Source organism: Xiphophorus hellerii, chromosome 23 (genome assembly GCF_003331165.1).
Source record: "Xiphophorus hellerii strain 12219 chromosome 23, Xiphophorus_hellerii-4.1, whole genome shotgun sequence".
Lineage (NCBI taxonomy): Eukaryota > Metazoa > Chordata > Actinopteri > Cyprinodontiformes > Poeciliidae > Xiphophorus > Xiphophorus hellerii.
Window position 1 is genome coordinate 13131674 of NC_045694.1, and position 13730 is coordinate 13145403.

The following is a 13730-nucleotide window of genomic DNA, read 5'->3' on the forward strand; positions in this document are numbered from 1 at the left end:
AAATTATAAACTCCTGATTCTCATCTTCATTTCCTCACATTTCCTTACAGTTTGAATTTCTTGTAATCTACTTGAGTGGACTTTATCGGAAGTTCCCCAAATATTCACTGGTCCTATTATTTCTAAGACTGTTTCAGCTTAAAGGATACTTTTCAGTTTTGAGATGCTCACATAAAAAAGTAAAGGAGCAATTATGCCTCTGTTTCTTGACTTTATGAACAAATCCAAGAGGTCTTAAGGTCAAGTTTCATAAAAGTTGTTTCCTCTTAGAGGTCAGAGCAGTTAAATCTCAAACAAAACCTCGCAACCAAACTCCCAGTTGTTCTCTGGTTGGTTCCCAGACTTCTCTGCTACTCTCAGTGAGCATTAATGTGACATCCACTTTGAAATTAGGCAGCGGATTAAATTAGGGCTTTAAAATCCTTTTGGAGTCGCTCATTCAGACGTGAAAAGATTAAGGGGTGACGATGAAAAGGGATTCTAGTTAAAACTTACATTATCGCAGACTAAAAAAACTCTGTGGTGCATTTGAAGCCATTTGAGAATCTGTGAAAATGATTGCTTTGTGGACGAGTGAATGAAATTATAGTGCAGGGACCGTGTGGGCCTCACTTTCTCTCATCAACCTTGCAAATGGACACGGCGCGTGGAGCAGACACAGTTTCATTTGTGACTGAAAAAAGGCTCAGGGGCAGAGAAGCCGAACAGCAGGTGAAGTTATTCACCTCCAGGTAATATTTACCGAGACGAGAGGGAGAGGAGAGGAATTCAACCTTACCAGGAGGAGAGGCTAGATAATGAAAACAAACAAACTGAAACTTCAATTAAAAATAAATTGAAATATCTCATTTCCCCTTTCAGACTGGATTTGTACTGCTGAAGTTTGTTGCTCGATTACTTCTCATTGCCCTTGTCGTCTCCAGTTGTTGATTGGTATCAAGACAAACATGAATAAATGCCTGTCAGATGGTTGGCCCTGACTATTTCCAGGGGGCGAAAAAGGAAAGACTGGTCTTTTTCTGTGACTTGAACCAAAACCTAACTACGTTTTTAAAATTCAGGAATGTAGGGTTGATTTGGCAGTATTACAGGGAAATTATTTATTCATCCATAATTCAATTCCACTTTTGTACAGTGCATTGTATTTAAACAAACAAAAAAACTTTTACCATTTTCTATTCCTTTTTGTTTATATGGTATTTGCAGTTATTGCTCCATTCACTTTGTATTCTCTCTTTTTACACACTACAGATGCTCCTATTTATCAGTTTATCCACTAGATGCAAAGTTCTGCCCTGTCAGATGATGGAGACACAAAACAAATGATTGACATTCTCACTAAATAGTTGCATTAACTTAGGTATTATTAGTTATTATTAACTGTGTGTCTTTTCTAGACAGAGCCACTGACAGAACTACTGCTAATAACTTTGTGTATACGCTCCTTGTTTATCTTTCACATAGAAAGTACGCCTGGCACCATGCCTCTCTGCTCTACAGTTTTCACGCCTATCCTCTCAGTTAATGCCTTAAATGTTCAAACTCGTGTGTGACTGGGGACTACTTTATTTAATGAGGAGTTGCAGGAATTCATAATGCAATCAGGGCATCAACATATTACATCTGAACATGTAATCAATAGATAAGCTTACTTTTGAATACTGTACTTCACTAAAAGTGTCCAATAATTTCCATAAATCAATTTTTTTGCTGATTGGCTCCATCTGATTGCCACGAAAGTGAAAAGGGTATTTTATTTTAATTCTACCACTTTAAATGACAGACAGAGGACATGTTTGAATATCTTGCAATAATTTCCTTTACCAAAGACACTGGTTAAAGATTTACGTTTCCTAACTTTACTGGTTAGAATCAGCACAAATAAAAACTGTTTTAATGTTTTCTAATATTTTTCAGCCTTCTTATCGTATACAATGACAAGAGTGGCTGTCGTCAAACCTTTTTTAATTCTTCTCAAAAGGGAAAAAAAAATAGATGTAGATGTCAAATCTGTAATTTTTTTTTACTTCAACACATTTCACACTAAAACAATCACCTGCTGGTCGAAAGTAGATTGTAATAACGCACTTTTCTTAAAATATTTAATGAAATTCATTCATAAGATCAAATGTTAGGACAACAACACCATGACTGTTTCTGAAGGTTTTATATTTTATTTCCCAACATTTTGGGACACCTGAGGATGTGTGACTTAATTCATTTAAGAAAAAACAAAATTAAACATGAGACATAAGTACATTTTGTTTATTCATACTTAACTATCCAGATGATCAGACAGACACGCAGCTAACACATGAAACATTACACTTCAAATTATATTTTTTTATGAATGTTAGAATGACAATTTAATGACTTTATCGTGTGAAGCTTTCCCTGAAAGCTCATTTCACTTTGAGACTTAAAACAGGAAAATAAATCTGAATAAAATAAACCAAAATTCTACAACATTAATTAGATTTTTATAATAATACCTGAGTTAATGCAACATTTAGTGAGAATGTCAATCATTTGTTTTGTGTCTCCATCATCTGGAAGGGCAGAACTTTGCAACTAGTGGATAAACTGATCTCCCATCAAACCAATGCTGCATCTATGTGTGATTCATGTCTTAAAATTAAATATTATCTAGAATTTATCAAATTTACTTGGAGATCTGAATATCAATTTATTAAAATAATTCACACATTTATGTTTTTTTCTATCTTTTTTAGATATTCACACTTTGCAACCTGTTGACATTGAACGAACTGTGGTTCGGTTTTTTGCAGCTAATGGGTGAAGTTCTAACTCAGACAGTCAAATCAACATGGTAATGGCATCTACAAGTGAATAAAGAAATTGTTTGTGTTTATCTTTAAAGGCAAAATTCTCTCTGTGGTCAAATGCAATTAAGCTAAAGTACAAAAGTAAGGTATTTATATCTATCTTAAAAATCTTATTTACTTTAAAAATGATCAATAAATACCTACATATTAATATCTATTTGTAAATATCTACTGTAAGGGACTGTTATTTTTGAATCTACTGTGAATTGAGTTTAATAAACTGGACCTATGGTAAAAGCAATGGTGAGAGTACAATTCCTTGTGGTATGGAGTACATTGACATTGTATTAACTTGTACTAGTGTATAATCAATAAATTATTAATTGTCTTTTTATTCAGCAAGTTAAATCAATAATTAATGTTGTCAGCTGGTTAATCACTTTATCACATTTTTACAGAACCGTTTGAAAAGATCTCTATTTAAGTTGCTGCTTTATTATCTATGGTCATTTGCTCATAAATGAAGGAATCCAGTTTCCAAATCAGCAGAATGACAAACAATTTTCCCACCTGATATCCATGAAACTTTAGGCTCTGGCTTCCTGGATCTCTGGCAGGATAACAATCCAGCTGTTTGTCTTCACAGCTGGACATGGCTGCTCTGAAGAATGAGAGGAAGCAACAACAGAATGAGTCTGTTAGATCCCAGACTCAGCCACGTCTGAATACACACAGAAGATAAATCAAAAGTTACTTGTCTCAGAAGGATTCTCACTTGATGATAGTTTCTTTAAAAGCCGCATAGAAAAAAAAAACTCTTCACAAGGAGGCGGCAATCAGGACAGAAACAAATCAAAGAAACTGCCAACGTGACGGGACAAGAGAACTGAATCGCAAACAGAAAGCATTAAGGTAACAGAGAAAAGTATCACGTTCGACAGTAGATACAGTAAAGCTATTAAATTTGCAACAATGAGGTTTATATTGCATAATATACAGTATTTATAATATAATAAATAATGCATTGAATAACCATCTTCTTAGGTTTGCTTAATTGTTACTGGCTAATATTATATGATATTTTCAATATTTCTTTGAACATAACAGAAAATGAATTAGTCAACGTTCCAAAAACAATGAGACACAATTTTGTAGCATCTGTTCTGCAGTAATTAAAGTGCCATCGACATCCAAGCATCCAAAAGGAAATGTAAATAATGAATCCATAAACACTATAGGTTTTTTTATTACTATCTGTAATAAAATTGTATCAGAAGTTGAAAATGAAATTTAAATATATGTTTTAAAGAAAATCATTTTATTTACAAATCTATTTACTAAAACAGTTTTTTATTAGTTGTATTACAAATGGCTGTTCTACAAGACTGTGCTGTAAACATTTTATGCACAGTAAGATTCACAAATATTGGTATGAAATGTTGATTAGAATATGTTTAGTCTAGTTTTTGGTTGAAATTATATTCTAGACTTTCTTTTCCTTCCATACACTCATGGAGTTTTCTTTTAAAAAATTGTGTATTTTTACTCATATCTACTGAGATGAGTTTAGACCTGTATGTTAAAATGTTTGGCCCCTTTAAAGTTCTCCGCTAACCATGGTCAGTGGGCAGCTGACCTCAGACACTGGACTGGAAAGAAATCGGAGCACCGCGGGTTAATTCCCAGAGGCCCTCATATGGATCCTCTGACAAATCAGCCGGAGGCATGGAGGAGGAGGAGCTGTGACTCCACGGTGGTAGACCACCGATGTTAAGAGGCCTCCAGCTATTCAGAGTGATGCCCACGCACAGTTCTGCGATACTTTTGTTGCAAAATGGTGATCAGAAAAATGAAAAGTGTCCCTTTTCATTAAGATTTTGATTTATGATAGAAATCGGATGTACAAATAAAAATACATGCATTTCTTAATCAGTTTTGTTTAAGACATGTAGACTTAAGAGTTAGATTTATACTGCAAACCTAAGTTGAATGACCATCATTATCTGCAGGTTTGTGAAACAAATTAACCTCTTTGGAGATTTCTGCTGTGTTTGATTTTTTGTCACATGAAAAAATGACACCAAAGGTAACCTTAATAAAAGCAAAATCCATTTTTTTTCATTTCACTTTATAATTTACTTCGAGGTGAATAAAACTAGCCAAACCAACCTGACCCTGTGTATAAAAGTAATCACCCACCTTGTTAAATCATGAATTACATGTAATTTTTCAAACTGTTTTTGAAAATGAAGTCAGTTTAACTAGCCACCGGCCTGATTATCACAAGGACTTGTAAAATGAATCCATCATTTAAGTAGAATCTTTCTGATAACATAAAATGAATATAACATCAGTAAAATTCTGGATTCCTTGTTTCTACAGGATCAGGGGGACCACCTGTGAACATTATCATCTCTGTTTTTTCTTTGTGTGTTTTTTGTTTTCTGCCGAGGACAACAGCAGATCAATAAATCATCAGATCAATAAATCCTAATCATTGTCCTCATGTCAGCTTCAGACCGACATTGGAAACATGGAAAGAAATGGCAAGTTGACATTTGGCAAATAAAAAGCGATTCTCCTGACAGCAGTCAGATCCCACAGAAGTCTGTAAACATGAGACAGAGTTACTTATTGACTGATGATGGAGGCATTTTCCAATTATTTTTTTAGATACTGAATGTGACTAAATTATTAGGCCTATTCAAGTAAACAAAATTATGATGGACAGTTTGCAGGAAAAAAAATATTATTCTCATTGTGCTGCTGGTGGTAAACATGAGCAAAAATAAAGCAAGTGGAGTCCAGTCAAATGTAAATATCAAGAAATATAAATGTTACTGAAACAGTTTAAATTTCTGAGAAGTTATGAGCACTTCCTTTATATCCTCGGAAAACTACTTGGACCACAGAGCTGGTAAGTGATTAGACTTTTACAATCCTAGTGAGGTTGTTCTTAAAAAGATGGATACATAAAAAAATAAGTATTGAATATTTGTATTTGAATAGTCAAATGCGTTTACATTGATTGGTGGCCATATTGTTTTTTCTTTATTTTTCTTAAGGCAGTAACATGCTGAACATGACAACAAGATAGCAATAATTTACCAAGTGCTATGTAAAATGTTTAAGACAAAGTTTGTGCAGACTAAAATTAAAAGGTAAAATGTTTTTTTTCTCCTTTTTTTTTCCTTTATAAGAAAAATGGTATCAGTTGCGCTTTTTCAGCAGGTCTTACATTGATTAAGCTTTCATTGCACATTAATGCACATGGAGTTCCCTGTTTTTATTTTATATTTCCATATCCTTTTCCGAAGGCTATGGAAAGTCTGAGAAGAAAATACTAATTTGGTGTATTTGTTTGTTTTGTGCAGATATTTAAAATATTTCAGGAGTTCCCATCTTCTTCAGAAAAACTGATGCTACTTCAGAGTCTAACTGCAATTTTACACGTTATCCCCCAGTGAACTGGCTTCATTATTACCTCTTTGTCAAACTGTTTCAGTCTAGTCATTTTTTAAAGACTTTTTTCTTTCTGCAGAGATGGAAAAAGTAAAGAATGTGTAATTACCTTGAAGGGGTGAGAACACTGCACTTAAAGTTAGCTGTATAGAAATCCTGCAGTAATGAGAAAAGGTAAGCTACTTAGAGACAAAAGCTCAATTTTTCTCACCTCAGTTCAGCAGCTAATGACAGACACTAACACAACGGCCCTGTGCTGCAGTTCTGCTACACTCTCAGCCTCGTCACAAGGAGAATAATGAAAAATCAAGGGATGGAGACACTTTGTAACACCTCAGCTGAAAAAAATACAAAGAACAAGCTTAAGAAATTTTATTTAACAAATTGTAAAACTTGTGAATTTAGTAACGATTGAAGGAACATTAATAAGCAAACATGTATTTACCAAAATAATTATGTATTTATATTATTTATTTGTACTTAGATTTATTTTACAAACATGACCTCATGTCTTGGCTGCATTACTCCTGAAATAGATAACTGTGAATACCAGACAGGGCATATTTATCAACTAAACAAATACTTTTTAGGATCTTTATGAAATCATTTAAAATCTATTTCAGGATACTTAAACCATAAGTACAATAAGTTATATTTTAAAACGTAAGTCATAATTTTAAAACCACAATACTAAAAACTGAAGTGAGAGAAGTAAGTTTATGTTTACTCATTGAAATTTTAAAGATCAGTTTGTTGCACTTTGAAAGTTCCAAGAAAAAAAAACCCAAACATGCTTTTGTTTATTCGCCTTTTTCTTTTGGAAATGTTTCTGGGCATTTCTTGAAAGGATCCTGTAACCATCTTTACGGTACCAAGAAAAATCCCTGCTACCAAAGGTTCTTGTATCATAAGAACCTCAAAGGTACCCCATGAGTACTTTACGTTACTGTAAAAATATCCAATGAGGCATTAAGAACCCCCAAAATGCACTGCAAATATGACACCTGATAAGTCTGCTAAAAGTGCACCAAAATTCCCCTGAAAGTTCCCCCAACACTACACAAACCTAAGGTGCCAATATCTGAAATGTACCCTGCAGTAAGTTATTAGTGGTCCAAAAATGTTGAGAAATACAATAAAGGTCCCAACAATTGTCTAAAATGTGGATACCTCCTTAAATAGGCCAAACACCACCCATTGTGAAATGTTCTCATAAATACAATTTCAGTACCTCCAAAAGTATTGATAGTGTCACCACAGTAAAATATCTCAGAATCATACATGAAGTAACCTACATAGTATTGCAAAACTATTATGAGAGCCCAAAAGTACACCTGTACCCTGTAATACACCATGAATACCCAAAACAATATAATAATTTCAAAGTACTCTGAATATCCCCTTGAACATCCCAAAAACAGACTTTAAATGCTTCATGCTGCAAGTATCCCATGAGTACCCTAAAGGTATGCAGTAAACATCTTATACACAATAAAAAGTACAGTTAGAATTTAATGTACTTTAAAACTTCCCCATAATTCTAAATTGCAAGTCATAATAGAATCTGGTCCCAATAAGTATTTCTAAAACACATTCCTTGTAGCCCAGAAGTACTGCATGAGTAATAATTACTCCAAAAGTACACACAAGAGTGCCTGACTCTGTAAGTATTCCAAAAGCACACTATACTCTGAAAGAGTACTGTAAATACTACAAAAGACCTAGAATACACACCTTAGTTACTAAGATGTTGCCCAATAAATTATTGGTGATAATAATTTTTCTCCTAAGAAAAAGAAGAAGAAGAAGAAGAAGGAAAGGAAAGCAGAGGAGGAACCTGAGGAGCCAAAGGAAGAAGAGGAGGAAATGCCAGTCAGTGAGCCAATAGAAAAGAAGAAAAAGGAAAAAAAAGAAGGTGAAGGAGGAAGAGGATGAGTGAAGAGTTGTCATAGTGTATATACTTTATTTTAGTGATAAAATAAATAATATTAAAACATCCTATAAATGCCAAGAATGTGCTCTTAAAAGTGAACAGTTCCCCAACTGTGCTGTGTTGTACTGTGTGTGATACCTTCTGATATTCCTACTGATACTGGAAATAAAACCACTTTCTAGAAAAAAACATCACTGTTACACTCCCTTATTATTGGAGACACAGTTTGTTAACCAAATCTGACTCACTATACTCACTAAATCTGAATATAAGCTTCAGTCATTTCCTGTTTTGTGGAGCTTTCTTGATTTTAAGAAAAGTAAGTTCACACATTAATCATTCTGAAAATCAAAGAAGAAATTTGAAGTGCTCTCCCAAACTGCACAAGTTTAATCATAACATAATTTCTCTAAAATTCAGAACCCATCTTTCTCATTCACCAGGTAATTCTCGGTCGTGTACACACACATACGCACGCCGTTGTGTCTGACCGTTTGGCTGGAAAGAATTACAGCAGTGTAGCCATAATTAGTTGTGGCAAATGAACATTTGGCCCTATGGCAAGGAATAATTAAGCAGCAATTTGCGGTGATCGGTAACGAGGTGATGAGGCCAAAAAACCTCCTGACTTCACCAACACTACCACTTAATGGGATTCATTACTCTGCTGAACCTATTTCCCTGCACACAGTAAATGAATAATGTATCTGTGCATGTAATATATGTAAATAATTCAGCCCTGCTATGTGTCATTGTCAACACGCATACATCTTTAAAGCTGAGAAGTCGGGGTCATTAGTGTCAAAAAACTGTGTTTGGTTTCATGGTTTATTAAGTACAGGCAGCAACAACATTCTGACTCCTTCATTTGGAAGTTTCTGTAGTTGTTGCTGTTGTCAGATCTGTGCGAGGACTGCACACAGATAACTGAGTTATCCAGATTAAAGAGTCGACAATCTGACGTAGATCTCAGGAGTTGCTGTAAAACTCATCTTGGGTTGTCGTCAACATAGAAAATCTTCAGCTTCAAAATGTGTTTTTCAATTTTAGACACAGATAAACTGAACCTCCCTTAATTATGCTTTCCTTTCACAGAGTCAGATGTAATATATGCATAATAGAAAACACAATACAACACCTGAGTGAAAATGATTGAATGTGGGCGGTATTTACTGTCACATGTGAGGGCAGTTTTACAATTTTGCTCCAAATTTTGAGTCCAGTTCAAATCTTTTCTCTCAAGCATCAGAGTGTTTAAAACAAATTTTACTTTATGGGTTTCACATCACCAAAAGGTCATGGAGAAATCTGGATGGCGATTAAGGGTGCAAAAATACTGCTGGTGTGCTCTGAGTTCCTAGATTTATACAGAGTTTAAAGAAAATAAACAATTTTCTACAACCATCAGACTGGAATGTTTTCATATTCTTAGCAGATACATCAACTCTTTCAAGCAAGATTAACAAACAAGAAAATGTGTGTAGACAAGAAAATTGAACTGGAAACCTTTTCTAGGGAACAATTTGATGATTTTGTGTGTCCATTGTTTACATTTGTAAAATGGTTCAAGAGAACAAAGAATCCTGATGATAGATGATGGCACATACTTATTAGGAACATAAAGTATCTTCACTATGAAGATCTTATGGCTGTCTTTCTCAAAGGTCTTAACCTGTAGATTTAGAGGAAGTCCTCTGAAATTTGTAAAACTTTATTGCAAGCTCAGGTCATAAACATGACCCAAATTTGGATCAAAAAAGGAAAAGAAGTACTCTGTCATGTCACTCCTAAACAATATATGAGAAACTTTTGAGAAGGTCAGACTAGAACATACACATTTTAGAAAAAACAAACTTGCCATCTGCCATCTTGATATTGGGACATTTCCCAGGCACATGTGCCAAAACAAGTTGAACATATTTTCAGCAAACAGTAGGACAGTATTTCTGAAATTGCAGACGAGAAAATCAGAATTTCCACAGACCAGACAGAGGCACAACTTTGACCCCAGAATAGCAGACCAACGCAGACCCAGAATCCCCCAAAATCCAGCAGGGAGTCAGGATGAACCAAGTATTTAGGAGGGTGTGCAGTGCAAACTTCAGTGTGGCAAGAGCAAATAGAAACAACCAGAAATAAAACCTGGAAATAAAACTGTCATTATGTATAGCTTTTGTTGTTGTTTTTTTTCTATCCTTGTGTCAGTTTATTCTACAACTTTCATCTTAATGCCAATTAAAGAGGGACTAATTACTCATCTTTTGAGCAGTATGAACAAGAGTAGCTTCCTTTGGTGGCTATTCACTTGTTTTTTCCTGGATAGAGAAGCTTTCATGACTCATTGCAGGATTAAATGACTCCCTCCTGATGGATATTTTCTGTAGTAAATTATGACTTTTCTCTGCCTCTAATGTGCTTTACCTTCCTCGACGCTGCACCATGCAACCAGTCAGATTGACTTTTGAATTATGTCAAAAAATACTAAAAGATGAAAGACTCCTTTGAAAGCAGAAGAGGGAAGAAGGAAATCAAGTCTTTCAGCCAGCATATAAAAACGACGACGAAGCGCTGGCAGATCAAAATCTGATCAAACAATAACATTTTTCTCTGTTTTTGATTGTGATTAGGCCTTATTTTTCTGACAGCCACGGGAGTAATTGTGAATGTAATGAGATAGTGGCAGGTTTTTCTTGTATATATTTTTTTTTTACTCGTACTTTCAAATAATGAAAGGATGATGAAAAAGAGGCATGACTCCAGGAAGGAGCGTTGCTGGGCGGGGAAGTGACATCAAAGGGAATGATAAGCAAATGTAGCTGAGCTTTCGTTCTGAATTAAGTCAGCCAACCACTTTAATCAAATTGTTTCAGAGGAATCAAACTACAAAAAGACACAGCAGGAAGGCAGAGGGGGAGATTGATTTAAAGGCTGTAAGTTTCCGCTCAAACACCTTTGACAGCCACTTCCTTCCATTTACGCTAACTTTTATGTTTGGACTCTTTCTGTTGACCTGAGGCCTTTGCAGATTTCTTATTTTAACACAGACCAATAGCTATTTAAAATAACATCAAGCTAAGAAAGCAGATTTTCCTTAAAAGCAATGCCCTAATTTAAAACATTAAATAACATTTTATATTTACCTGACAGAGCACTTCACAGTAACTGCTGGTTCAATTGTGGTTTTTTTACCCTCTTTTCTTTTTTTTGCATTATTTTTAATTTCCCGTGTTCTTCTTCCATGTTTGTTTCAGTAAAAATCACACCTATCCCAAAGCTTTTGCATTGGTATATTTTTCTCAGCCTACTCCTGTAAGTCAGGGGAGATGGCTCCGCTCAATGGTTCTGGGTTTGCTGGATGCTTCCTTCTGTTAATTGAGAGTGGTTCACCATCTTCACCATTACACTGTGCTTGCTTGAGATGGAAAAGGTCACTTATAACTTAAATTAATCACATTAAGTAACACATTTTAGCAGTTTTCCCATTCATTTAGATGATTATGGTATACAGGTAACGGAAACCCAAAATTATATTTTTCTGAAAATGAGAATGTTACATGCAAGCAATTAAAATAATTTCAATGCAAATATCTTATATAGCGACCATGTGATGGCTTAATTAATCATGGGGAAGACTGCTGGTTCAACATAAGACCAGCAGACAGTGTCTGATAACAACAAAGGTAAGCAGCAAAAGGGTCAGTCAAAGTGCTGTAACAGTGAGGATTGAAAAAGAATAGTTGAAAAAAAAGGCTGCTCAAGAAAAAGTTCCAGTTTCTAGAAGAGTTTTAAGCATAGCTCATCCTGGAGTTTGCCAGAAATTCTCCAGGTTTGGACTACAGCTGGAGTCAGACCTTCAAAACCACCATACAAAAGTACAGAGGAAGCATCTCAACTGGGCTAAAAGGAAAACAGACTTTGACTGTTGCTAGATCATTTAGAATTGCTCTTTGTACTAAAAATAATAACAATAATAATTTGCAATCCCAGGACCAATTTGCTTCTTGCCCAGAGGGAAGGATTGCTTTTGTTAGAACTGTTATTTTCTGTGAATAAACATTTTTTTCCCACTCACTTCTTTAACACTGTCTGTATTTTATTTTATGGAGGCCGGGTTAATAAACTTTGCTCTAAAGGTTGTGTTTATATCCAGGTTTCCTGCTCCTGGTGTGGATTAAATCAGCCTATGAGGATTGTGAAACACACCTGGATGTTTAAAAACAGCTTTATTAAAATAAGGTGGTGGATATTAAAGGCAATTATTGCAGAAATACTGGGATGAGTAATATTAATTGTTTGGTTGAATTGTTTCCATAATCGTTCACTAAAAACAGGGAAAGGATAAAAAAATAATAATAATAAATGAGACATGTATAGTGACGTGGCTTTGATTAGTCTTGGGTGATTGAAAAGCAAAAATGTTCTTCTAGAGAATCAGTTAAGAAGTGCCTCTAGCACAACCCCTGGTTAAGAACTGAAAACTCTTTGGTTCCCTAATCAATTTGTTTAAACAAACCAAACTAAGTCAGAGCGGAGAAATCCATAAAACATGACCTGAAAGCATCCAGGGTTAAGCAGTGTTTTCGGAACAACAAACTGGCCAGTTGAAACAGATCACCGTTTTTCTGGGTGACGGAAAGATTTGATGAAGAAAACACTCCTTGATTTCTCTTCAAAGACAAACCAGAGGAGAACTGCAGCAAACACGGGCCGAATATCTGTCTGCGAGAAAAGCTACGTGATGGCTGAGCATTAGTCTACTTCCATCTGAGCCGGTTAACCGGAGAGCTGCCATTACTCATGTTCTAACAGCCTATAATGGGATTTTCCTCAGATGAGCAAAAGGTTGTCAAGCTGCTCGCTGCAGATCAGGGAAAAGGCTCAGCGGACTGGAAGTCCAACAGGACGGGATGAGACCAGTGGCAAAGAATAACAAGCGGCACTAAAACAAGAATTGCTACGGTTCTTACAAACCAGGTGTATTTATATAATTATTGACACTCTCCAGGTAAAGATGTATAAAAACCTTGAACCTTTTGTTGCAGTCATGAAATCTGACAAAGAAAAAGTCAGATTTTCTTTCTGAATTGGACATATGTCCAATTCAGGTATGGGGCAACAAATCTGTCAATAGTGAAAATACTTATTTTTTACATTAAATTCTATGTATGGTCATTACAGGCATCTATGTTGTTAATACTTTGTACAATATTACTACATTTTAGGAAGCACTTGGTGTCACAAAGACAGAGAATACGGTTCACCCTACAGGTTTTTTGTATTATTTATGGCCATGGAATACATTGATTATTGTGGGAACCAATTCTGATCTACATTGATCAATTGTTTAAGGTTATTATCCTGCTAAAAAACCAAAATATGACACATTTCCATTTTTTAAGAGGGGTATCCACATTTTTCTTTATTATATCCTGATGCTATGCACATAATAACAATAGTTTTCTTATGTGGGGATTTATTCCCCACTGAATAGTGTGAACTCAAAAGGTGTTTCTTAGTCGATCTTTTTAGTGTAAGACCATGCTTCTGAT